Below are 12,087 nucleotides of genomic sequence, written 5' to 3'. Positions count from 1 at the left end.
TTGGGCCTTCGCAGCACAGATCCATGAAACAAGCCTGCACGAGATATTGTTATGGGCTCTGGGCCTCCAGTTGGATTCGTGGGAGGCATTGTTATGAGTTCTAGGTCTTCAGCTGGACACATGCAGGACATTTCTGTGGGATCCAGGCCCTCAGCTGGATTCTTAGTCTATAGCCTGTGGACAGATTTCTTGCACTCTTTGTATATCATTCTTTGGGTGACTATTATAAATAATCATATAAAATATGTGTCCTGCATTAAATTGTTCCCCTTGCAAAAATAAACCCCAAACCAACACAGTGGGTAAACATGACTTGTACCCATCTCAAAATTATTTGTACATTTTGGGAAGGTAGTTTTCTTTTGAGTGTCATAACTTCTTAATCTAAAAGTGAATCTGCTAATTTAATTCCCATTATGAGGAACTGTGCCAAGGATAAATAAATTCTTTGGATTAGGAAATTAAATACTACACATCCCTCTGCATGGGATCTGGGAACACACAGCTCTCTCCTATCCTTTGCCACCTCAGGAGACCTGCTCCCTAGGCCCCACCCCAGCACCAGGAGGAGCCTTATTCTCAAGAAGAAAGAAGAGAGTTTGCCTGGTTAGACTCAGGGTAGTGTTCATGGTCCTGGTTGTACTCTTTGTAGGCAAGAAGGCTGAGCAGGACCTGGGTCTGCACTTTATATAGTACCTTAGAATTTCTAAAATTTATAAATGAGAGTGTAACCATTTCTATCACAGTCTCTCTCTCTCTCTCATTCCCTCATTCTCCAATCCATCTCTTTAATTTTGATATCTTAAGTTTCCATGTGTATAAGTAAAATAATGCAGAATAATAACACAAAACACTCCAGTTCCATAATATGCATTTTCCTCAACATATCCCTATAATTCTGGCATCATACATTTTCTTTATCTTATCTCAGGGGAATCTATAATTACCAGTCACATTACTATTTGTAAATCTGCCTAAAATAATCAAATATACCTCTATACTTAAAAATGTCTTTCTTATGGTTACAGTTTTCTGGGATTAAGTACATAGTGAACTGCACAACATCATTTGCACAGAACTGCATGGTTCCTGAAGGCAGAGATGAGCTGAAATTCTCACACATAGATCCCATCTCTGAGATGTGATCAGGGACCTCACAATCACACTCATCCTGGGAGGCGAAGTGGACTTCCACCTCCTCACTGTGCTCTGCACTTGTCCTGGAGCAGCATCATCACTGATGTGTCCTGTGTTTAAGGACTGAGATTTCCTGTTCCTGATGTGATATCCCAGGTGTATCTGTTGTTTTCAGTCCAGGACATGGACATCTTCCAGATTACAACCTCATCTGAGTTGTAGCAGGTCCTCCCTGTTGGATGTTCTGATTTCCAGCTGTCTGGTGATGCCTGAGAACTCAAAAATGTTCATGAAGTTCTTTCTGTTTTTTTTTTCTTTGTAATTCTGTGTTCAGTCACGATGGTGCAATTGGCATTTTCAATTACTGATTTTAGAACCCAGACTCAAGTAGTAGTTCATATTTGGCCACTGCAGGTGCTTCTGGATTTTGTTCCAACCTCTAAAGCCATTGAAGATCATCACCTACATATTCAAATCTACAAAAATATGGAAAAACTTAACATCACTATGATTTCACAGGGCCATGGGAAAAAAAAATCACAGATTTAATGATCACAAATAAACCCAGAGAGACAGGAAGATCCACAATCACAGACAAGCCCTGCTTCTTGGTTCAGCAGGAGCCACTGTCAAACAGTGGCGGGAGCACTGAGGGGAAGATGCTGGAGGGCTGGAGGATAGGAGAGCAGCAGATGAGGTTACATCATGCTTCTGGGGAACCTGCACAACTTATCTTACCTCCAGCAGTTCCCAGGGTCTGAACTGAAAATTTAAGATCTCACAAGGCTCTTCCTTGTGAAAGGGAAGATTTATTATGGAGAAATGGACACAGATCCCTGGGCGGACAGAAAACAGTGAGGTAAGGACTTTTCCAGAAAATTATCCTACTTGAAAGACAAGTATTCTCCTCAATACAGAAAAACAACTTATCTTTCATGGATGATGTAAAGATGTCAACATAGTACATAGACCAAAGAAATTTAGGGAAATCCACAGTCTTCATGAAAGGAGCAGATGTTAGGGGAAAGTGCGTCAAACCCCTAGACTTTCTTTGTGATGGTCACAGGGACAGGAAATAATACAGAATGGAGGATCTCTGATGGTCATGCACATCAGTGGAAGGGAGTGGATTAGAGCTGCAGGAGCTGCAGGACCAGGTCCATCTGAAGGCAGAACTCAGTGGAGCCACAGACAGCAGAGGAGACAGAGGAGGGGACGGCAAAGCCCAGTGCAGCCTCTGCCTCCACCACTTGCCAGACCTTGCTTAGAAGCCCCAGGGCATCAGGCTCTGTTATTCTCTCCCTTTGGAAACTCATATTTGTTTCTCTGATAGAATCAGACCCAAAGAGGACATGTAGGATAGATAGATAAAACCCTTAACTGACATTGCTTCAGAGCATCTACAGACTTCTTCACAGCAACACCTAAACAAATGAAATTATCTCACTTTTGACCTGTGTATTATAATTATCATGAATTAGTAACTAACACATTTTAGTTATAAATTTTTCATAATGTATATTTAATATTTTGTAAACTTTAACTACCTCATCACTAAAAAACACCTGGTGTGATGAAGTTTATCTATATTTAGGATCTCATTTGTGCTTTAAAGAAAGCTGAAGATTGCAAACACCAGAATCATGGAGCTCCTGTGTATTCATCTCACCACACACACCTGACCTGAATATTAACCAGTAACCCTGCTGCTCCTCCGTGTCCCTGTGTCTTCACTTTCTTGACAGAACTGTAATGAAGGCCTCATTTCTTGTCAGCTGTGTTCCTTCAAATTCACTTCCACCTTTAGTTTATATAATCAATGCCTAATGGAGGTGCAGATGCCTCAGCTGAACCATCCCCACTTCTTAAGCATAAAACCCAGCACCATCATAGTCCTTCTTTCTCACTTTGGTCATCACCTATATCCTCCAGGAATTTGACACAAAGTTGACTCTCTCTCATACTTCACCTGTCAATATTTCTTAATGTTTTGGTTCTTTCCCCTGAACTGTAACACAACTAGAGTACAGGCAGTTGTTGTTAATAGTAAATTCCACAAATGAAACACGCAGTTTCACAAATCTAGTGATCACTCAAAATCACTGCTGAACTTTCAAGGGTTTAGCAAACCCTGTGACCTGCTCCCTCCCTATCACCTAAGCATATGCATAACTACAATATTTTGTTCTTCTCCATGTGAGAATACGTATCATTCTTCCCTCAAATCCATCAGTGCCATGTAATTCAGAACAGAGATCAGAATTCTGGATGCAGGAGCAATTCTAAATGTGACCTCAGAGCAGGGAGGTAGAGATGTCCATTATTGATCTGAACCAGGAGCCACCCAGAAAGTAATAAATTCACCTACTTTTGGATCTCAGGATTCAGCTACTGTCTTCCTTGGACTCAGAACAGCGCTGCCCACTTGTCCAGATCATACCCAGAGGGTCCATATGCAACTTTTAAAACTATTTCTCCTTACTACTGTTGACTGGATTGTTGTCCGAATTCATGGTAGCAGATTAAAATCAGATTTAGAGAGGAGAGCCAAGGAGGATAAAAACCGAGGTGTGTTATGTATGTGTGCTAACTACCCATGATGAATGCAATCTGTATGAACTGCAACAAAGTACTAATAGAAAATAAAAATCTAATATAAAAAATAAGAATGGAATAAAGACTGAAGCTTTCAAGTCTTTGTTCATGTAATGACATGAATAACAAGAACTTCAATAACATCGATACTGATGAGGAATTGCTATGTTTCCATATGCACTGATGTTAGTGTCTCATATTTTTAAAAATTTAAAATAGGAAAGAAAAAGATGTATATGGAAAGAAGGGAAGTTACTGAAGTCATCAGAGAGGTGGACCATGCAGATGTGTGGTGTGACATAGAGAAGTCTGGTTAAATTTGGGTTACTAAATTAATGTTTTCCACACTGAAAATCACAAAGACATTGTGTGAAAAATTTTGCTAATTGTACTATTATCTACAGTTAAGAAAACACCCAATATATCTGCTTCTTCAAATAGAATAAAGCTTGAATTTTGTCTGTATCCTTGGTTTTGACATTCAGATCTCACATAATTTTTATCTGAGAATCCTTTAGACTAACCCTAAAGATTGTAATAAACCAAAATACCAATCATGATGTTTAAATAATATGTTTAAAACTAACTAGTGAAACATCACAAAAGACGCATTTGTTCACAGTGTCAGTTTTGGCAAATTTGCATCAAGATAACAGGGCACAGATCATAAAATTTAAGCCATCAACTCATTTGTCTCTCCTCCTATCCTTGTTCTTATGCTACTGTGTGACTGAGTGACACGCAGGAACATTTACGCCAAGGGACGGGCTGATCTTACTTGACTAAATCACCATGAGGGAGTACAAGGTTTTTTCTGTTCTTTAGATTTGTTCCAATTGTTAAAAAATAAAAAGAAAGACAAAAGGGCTCTTTTGGTCTTTTGTTTCTTGACAACCACTAGAAGACATTCATTTAATGAAATAAAAGGTTTGCATTGTTTCTTTTGTTTCATAACACTTGAAAGTATAAAGTTCTACATTTCCAAATGTCTCTATATTTTTTCTGTACCAGCAACCTTGTATCATAAAAATATCTACTTTTCATGGATTTCTTTCACTGCACTCTGCTTTATCTACAGTTTCCTTCCATGTATACAGCGCAAGAGCGCATTTAGGGGAAGGTGAAAGTTAGTTTCCTCTCAGGATCAGGGATTTCACCATATAACACTTATCCTTGATACTCTGATTTCATGTCTTTCCTTACCTCTGAAGTCTCAGTTAGACAAGTTTACTTTAATCAGATAACACAATGTAAACTGTGCAGAGGTCAAATTACCACTTGTGTCAAATAAGATTCTGCTGCATTCATCTGGCCCAGGTCCTGGTGAAGCTCAGGGGAAACTTGCAACAGTCTGGATGGAAGTTGGATCCACAGAGAGGAGCAGTCATTGTGATCCCAGCCACAAGCCTCACTTCTGGAGGTATCAGGACCAGCACACCCTGTTCCTGACAGCCAAGGGATGTGCAGTCCTTCAAAGGTTGCCAAGGAGCACTTGCTGTAATCAAGTTGCTCAGGAGCCAGCCCTTTCAGGGTCTGTGATGATTCTCTGCCTATTGTTGGTGTTGAGCAGAGTGTATAGGAGTTGCTTACAGTCCTCACAGGCAGGCAGATGGGTCTGGATAATAGAGTTTATGAGATCAATGAAGGCTCAAGGCTTTTCTGAGTAGGAAGTTATGTTGTTTTTCTAGGTAAAAAGATCAGTCAACATGAAGGGCTGGTAATAGTAGGTGGCCAATCCAATCTGGATGGTACCATCTGACAAAGTGGTGGCTGGAGGTCCAGGCTCATAGATGATGGGGAGAGGATGAAGGCTGGGAGGACAGGAGAGGTCTGACCAGGAGTGCCTCAGGCGTGGCCAGTGGTAGGGTTCATTCTGGTAGAAGTGGGTAGATGAAGTGTGAAGAGAGAACCCCTCTGGACCAAGGAGTCCTGGAGCTGGCAGAGCAGAGGTGATGGCGGCTCTGTGGACATGGCTGGGGATGGAGGAGGTGAGGGTCCCCTCACAGGAGAACTTGGTGAGGGTGCCTGGGTCAGTGGTGGCTGATTTGATAACAGTGGATAGTCAGCAAACATAGCAGATGGTGGAGGACGGATAGATCGGGACTTAGGAGCATAGGGTGGAGGCAGAGGGGCCTCCTTCAGGTGAGGCCCTTGGCAGACAGGATTCTTTAAGGTGTTGAGTTTTTGGCAGGATTCTGGGCCCCAAAAGCCTGACTTATTCCCTGCCCATTAATGCAGAATTGAATGGGGGTGCAGGGTCTGAGGTATTTTTAAACAACAGTCAATATAGGGGAACTGGTCAGGGTGTCCAGGTTTGCATGTCACCACATTCCAGACATTCCAAACTGTGGGGATGTCCAGGGTCACCTCTGTTGACTAGCCAGTGTTAAAGGTGGGCCAACTAACCTCCCAGAAGCACCTGAGTTTTGCAGGCTTCATTTGGAAACCATAATCTCTATGATAGCCTTTCTTGAAGTTTCTCAATATGCAATCAAAGACAGTGGACTTCCTCTGGTTATTTCCCTTCATTTGTGTTGTGTATGTGTTGTCCTTTTTTTGTTTTTGTTTTTGTTTTTTTCTGGTACTGGGAATTGAACTCACGACCATGCGCTTGCCAGGCAGGTGCTGTGCCACTGAGCTAAATCCCCAGCCCCATGTGTATGTGTTGTCTTGAAGGATGATGCAAGAGAATGTGTGTGGCTGCCCTCTGAAGGAGACAACTCAGATGCTGGCCTGGCTGCATCACTTTTGGGATCTCAAGATTGTCATAGCTAAGGTGGTGTGGGCTGGCCAGAGATTCTCACAGCTACATCTTATGACATCTCCTCAGAGAGGCAGGGTAAGACCCAGTCAAACTCTATGATCTGGGGTTACATCTCCTTCCAGTCATCCATACTGGCTACTGAGGACAATAGTCAGTTCCACTCATTTCTACATTCAAACAGTCCTTCAGAGGTTAAACTATTTCTCTTTCCTTGGGAAGATCCCTGTCTAGAATCTTGGTCCTGAGACTCTGAGAGGTGATCAGACTTTCCTTCTGTCCATTGAGACAGGCATGATTTGGGTGAGATGAGCCTCAGGATCTTGCCTTTCCCTGAAGTCCTGATGAAACTTTGTCCTCTTTTTCACCCCCGAGTTTGGTCAGGAAGTATAGGAGGGCAGTTGGTAACCCTTACACCATGAAGGAGGAAACGCTAAACTGGGGTGGTTGTATGACTTCTCCTTCTTGGGGGAGGGCTTCTGGAAGCCACCCTGTTGTGGTTTGGGTCTGCATGTCCCTCGAAATCCTCATGTAGTCATGGGGTGGGCTTCCAGAGTTATGATTGATTCATGGTCCAATGTTGGAAATATGGATGTGACTGCTAGCCCTGCCCTCATGTGGGTAGTTTATATACAATGTAAGGGAGGGAAAGAGGCTATGTGCCACCCCTCCTTCCATTTGCTCTGGCTGATTTTGCTGTTTTCTGCCATTGTGAACTGTTGCCCTCTGCCATGTGCCACTTTGCCTTGGAGCCAGCCAAATATGGACTGAAACCTCCACAAACTGTGAGCTAAATAAACCTTTCCTTCCTTAATTTTGGGTGTCAGATATTTTGTCTCAGCAATGAGAAAAAAGTAACCAAGACAGAATTTGGTACCAGAGAAGTGGGGTTATTGATGTTATTATACCTGACCATGTAGTTGAAGAGCCTTTGGAAATGGCTTGTGGGAAGTGTTTGGAAATGTTCGGAGATGTTGCTTGAAAGAGTAGAGCTGGAACACTTTTGGTTGTTCTGTATGGGAGATTCTGGCCAAGCTCAGAAGACCAGAAGGCTAATAAAAATCCTACTGTTAAAGACCAGGTTTGGGAGGTTTCTGTTGGGAAGAAGGACTGCACTGGTTGTTGGACTCCAGATGATGTGTATTATTGCTGGGCAGAAAGCTTGTCTGCAATGTGCTTGTGTCCAGAGACTTTGCCTAAGGCTGATATTAAAGGTGGTGGACTAATTAATCTAGCAGAAGAAATTTCAAGGCAGTCAAATGTTGAGGTGGTGGCATGGCTATTGTTGGGGGCTTTTAGCCAGATTTATGTTGAGAATCAAGAGCAAAGAGCCCAGCAGGATGATTTAAAATGTGAGTTTGGCCAGAAAGGAAGCTTCAGGAAAGCTCTGCACTGCAAAGATAAGGCCAAGGAAATCTTTGTTGCTGAGAAGGAACAAGAGAATCAAAAAGATGGCCTGAGGGCAGCAGCACAAGAAGCAGCACGTCTCCATCCTTTGCAGCCTCAATACGGCAAGGGTGAAACGACCTTGCTTTGAGGAGAAAGCTGCAGAGTGCCATGTTCCAGAATGGAGGCGGCGGCTGCACCAGGTTCCAGAATGGTGGCAGCATAGAGAATTTGCTCCTCAGAATAGATTCAGACTGCCCAGTGATACAGGCATTCAACCCCTATTGCCAATAGAGAAAAAAACCTGGCTACTGCTCCAGGTGGCAGCAGAGCTTTCCATCATCCATGTGGCCCTGGTTTTAGGAACATACAGAATTTAAGAGTTCTGAGGTTAAAAGGCTTCCACCTCGATTTCAGAAGGAGGCCTCGGAGGCTAGGCAGTGTGCCCTTGAGAGGGTCATTTTTGAAGCTGTGTGTGTGAAGCAAAAGGTGCAGTGGAGACCCCAGAAATTTGGAAAAGCCAGGAATGTGGATTGTCTAAGGAAAGTTTCCAGGATGGAGTAAGTGAGCTAAGAGAGAAGCCAGGGAAGCTGTAACCACCAGAAGTACTACGTGGGTGGAGTCACTGAAGTCCTGAGGAACTTAAAATGAGCTACAAGTTGCTTGAGATGCTGGATGTGGAATTACATGACTTGATGTTTTCCCTGCTGGATTTTAGACTGCTTTGGTCCCAGTGCTCTATATTTCCTGTTTGTACTTTTAGGAATGGTAATGTTTATCTTGGGCCATTGAATGCTGGAAGTGTTTAACTTTTCATCTGTGCAGGGGCTCACAGATAAGAGTTTGCCTTACACCTTGGAGGACAATTGGGACTTGGGCTTTTCAGCAATGCTGAAACTGTTAGGACTTTGGCAACTCTTGCAGACGGACTAAATGCTGTCTGCATACAGGGATGTGCATGAGTCTTTAGGGGGCTGGGCATGGAATGTTATGGTTTGTGTCTGCATGTCCCCTCAAATCCTCATGTAGTTATGGGGCAGGCTTCTAGAGTTTATGATTGATTCATGGTCAAATATTGGAATTTTGAATGTGAGTGCTTCAGCTACCCTGGGGTGGGTAGTTTGCATACAATGTAGCAGAGGGAAAGAGGCTGATTTCCACCCCTCTTCCCTTTTGCTTTTGCTGCTTCTGCTGTTTTCTGCCAACATGAACTGTTGCCCTCTGCCATGTGCTACTCTGCCTTGGAGCCAGCCCGGTTTGGACTGAAACTTCCACAAACTGTGAGCTAAATAAACCTTTCCTTCCTTAATTTTGGATGGCAGGTATTTTGTCTCAGCAATGAGAGAAATGTAACCAAGACACACCCTGACTTCCCTCTGAGCTGTTGGCTTAAAAGTCCAGCAAGGTAGATTCCCCAAAGGACATACCAATTGCAGAAAAGAGAATACCAGACTTTTTCAGACAGTATGAGGAACTCCCAGGGAGACAGAGAAAGGTTTTTATTTGGCTAGCTGGGCTCAGAGATGCTCCTGCTGCGCAAGTTTTGAGTCACATTGATAGTGTTGTATAGGTTTTTCTCGAGTGTAGGAGGGAAAAAAACGAGCTCAAACAAATACAGTTGCTTAAAAATGACACATTCATAACATTAGTTATCTAACACTACTGAGTCGGGTAGGGAATCTAACCTGAGATGAGGGAGGTGGGGATAGGTGCCCCACAGACCAGAGTGAAGTTTCAATATGGGTTTGGGAGGAGGAGGAGGAGGAGAAGCACTTGAAGATTGAGAGAACTGTGACAATGCCTATTAACATACCAAAGTGTAGCCCAGGCAGGAGGAGGGAGCTGGGAAAATGCTTTAGGCCAAGGCCAAAAGCTGCAATGAACCAAAAAGCAGAGGAATGCTTTTTGAAAGATAGTAATTTCTTCTTCATAAGTACCTCACATGACCTAGAGGCACTTTCAAGACATTGGATAAGGCTCATGCTGGTAAATATTGCACAACAAATATCTGTTGGGGCATCAGTTTCACTGGATGTCTTTCCTAGGTCCCAGAAAGCCAACCATGTTTCCTGGCTGGATCAATGATCATTTGCACATCGATGACCACAACACTTAGTTTCCATTCCTGCTTCTGTTCTGTGTATCCCTAGGCTAATCATGTCCCATTACAAGTGAAGACAAACTATCACTTGCACAGAATAACAGAGGAAAACAAAAGCATACATGAGGCCTTGAGAAAACCTTGACCATTGACCCACACATTTACCTATACACATTTCAGCTTCCCAGACATGCTGACCAGAGTGACCTCTTGTTATTTTTGAAAAATGTGCCTTCCTTGCTGAGATGAAGTGATTCCACACAAGAGGTACCGTTGTCTCCATCTTCACATGCCTGCTCCATGTCCTCTGAAATTGTGTTCCTCACACATCATGAAAACTCATCATTTGAGTATTTTCAGTCAAAATGTAAGAGAGACACACACAGATTTCGAGCACAGCCTTTCTGCTTGGTGTCCATTCAACTTTGAAGAATGCTCCTGTATTTGTTGTTGTTTTATCCTCAACACTTGCTTCGCAGGTCACTGCTGGTATTTGCTGTAAGAAAGTATAGATGTATCAAATAAAAGGAAAAATTTTATACTGTGAGGATGTCTTACTGAAGAACTTATTTGCTCATTGTTGTAAACATCATAATGATGTTAGCTGAATACAATTTTAGAAGAAATTTTTATTTATGTACCTTTCATTTTACACAGGGTGTGTTGTGGGGTATTTTATGGAGATAATCTAAATAATGTCCTGGTTTACATGTGGAACACAATTGTGTCTGAGCTGCTGCACCTTCTTACTTCAATTCACAAGCTTTAGAGAGAAGGATACAAGAACACTGTGAGTTATGAGCAGAGATCACTGTCTCTGTGCTTAGATTGAACTCAGATGAAGAGATAAGGATCGAAAAGCACACAAAATGTTTCCAACTATTGTCTGTGAGAGTGCCTATGTGAGCGAGTGTTATGGTACTCTGAGAAACAAGGCCAAACAGATACAGTTCTCTACTTTATCACCCCTATGGCAAATGTTAGACAGCAGACCCTAGTGAGAAATGAGATTGAGGGGAGATAATCCATGTGGAAGGAATTCATTATAAGGTACACTCAAAATTGATACTGAATGTATACCCACAGGACACTGTTTTCAGACCTAATTCCATGGGTCCAAAACTGTCATAAGAATTAAACAACATTCCGATTATTTCATATATTTTTATTAATGAAATATGTAAAACATTGCATTCAGTTGGAAAGTTACACTTAATGTAGACATTATGCCTTTAAATTCTAATAATCATATAAGTATGAGAGTTCCAGAGAATCACAATATCCTGTGTTAAAATGCAATGATACTTATGAATAGTTAGTAGTGTGATAATTTCACATAATTCTTTGTTTAATGGCTTTTGGAATGTTTATGTATTGGTTGAATTTTCCAACAATCATTATACATGTAAAAACCAATCTATAGATATTTTCAAATGGCTTGTAGGGTTGTTGTGGCCTCAGAAGGGGAACATTAGAGTATATGAGAAAATGAGTGCTACTTGCAAACTGTTCTCTATTCAGGACTCTGAGGGTGACTTGACTAGACTTGCCTGGCTCATAAGGCAGGTGAGCATGACAAAGGACCAGAACAAAAGAGAAAGTTTCCATGGCCAGATAGGCAGAAAGAAGTGATCCTGTCTTCCTACTCTCCTTTTATTTCCTGTTCTGATTGCAAACCTATTGGTTGGTGCCTCCCACAATCAGGCAGGGATTCCTGTGTACAGTTAATCCATTCAGCCACTCTAGAACTAGGTACTGTTCAATCACTGGACTATTCCAATTATCACACATGCATAATCCATACTCAATATGAGGTCCATCTGCTTCCACAAAGCCTTACTCATTAGCTCATGAGGCTTTGTGAGTGCAGGTAGATTCAAGCCATAAGCAGGGCATGCTGGCCTTGTTTGGTTTGGTATTGGTGCTTATGAGGGGAACATGCTATTGGCTTTATTTGGAATTTCTGTTACCTGAGACACATCAAAGAACTCAAAAATATTGTACAGGCAATGGCAAAATAAAAGAGAAGCAGCTAGAAGAGAATGTGAGACTTGACAAGTAGGAAACAGAAAGGAGACACCCATATGCATTTCATATATATATATAC

The 12,087-nt window shown here is 42.1% G+C and overlaps 1 pseudogene; it reads left to right on the top strand.

The window, feature by feature from the left end:
• The window catches only part of LOC102015962, a 2,499-nt pseudogene extending 1,354 nt beyond the window's left edge, over positions 1-1,145 (top strand).
• Positions 1,146-12,087: the final 10,942 nt, after the last annotated feature.

The sequence above is a fragment of the Chinchilla lanigera genome, unplaced genomic scaffold, assembly GCF_000276665.1.
Source record: "Chinchilla lanigera isolate Chin_1 unplaced genomic scaffold, ChiLan1.0 scaffold00086, whole genome shotgun sequence".
NCBI lineage: Eukaryota > Metazoa > Chordata > Mammalia > Rodentia > Chinchillidae > Chinchilla > Chinchilla lanigera.
Note: the sequence above shows the minus strand (reverse complement) of the source record. Positions and strands in the feature narration are given on the sequence as shown.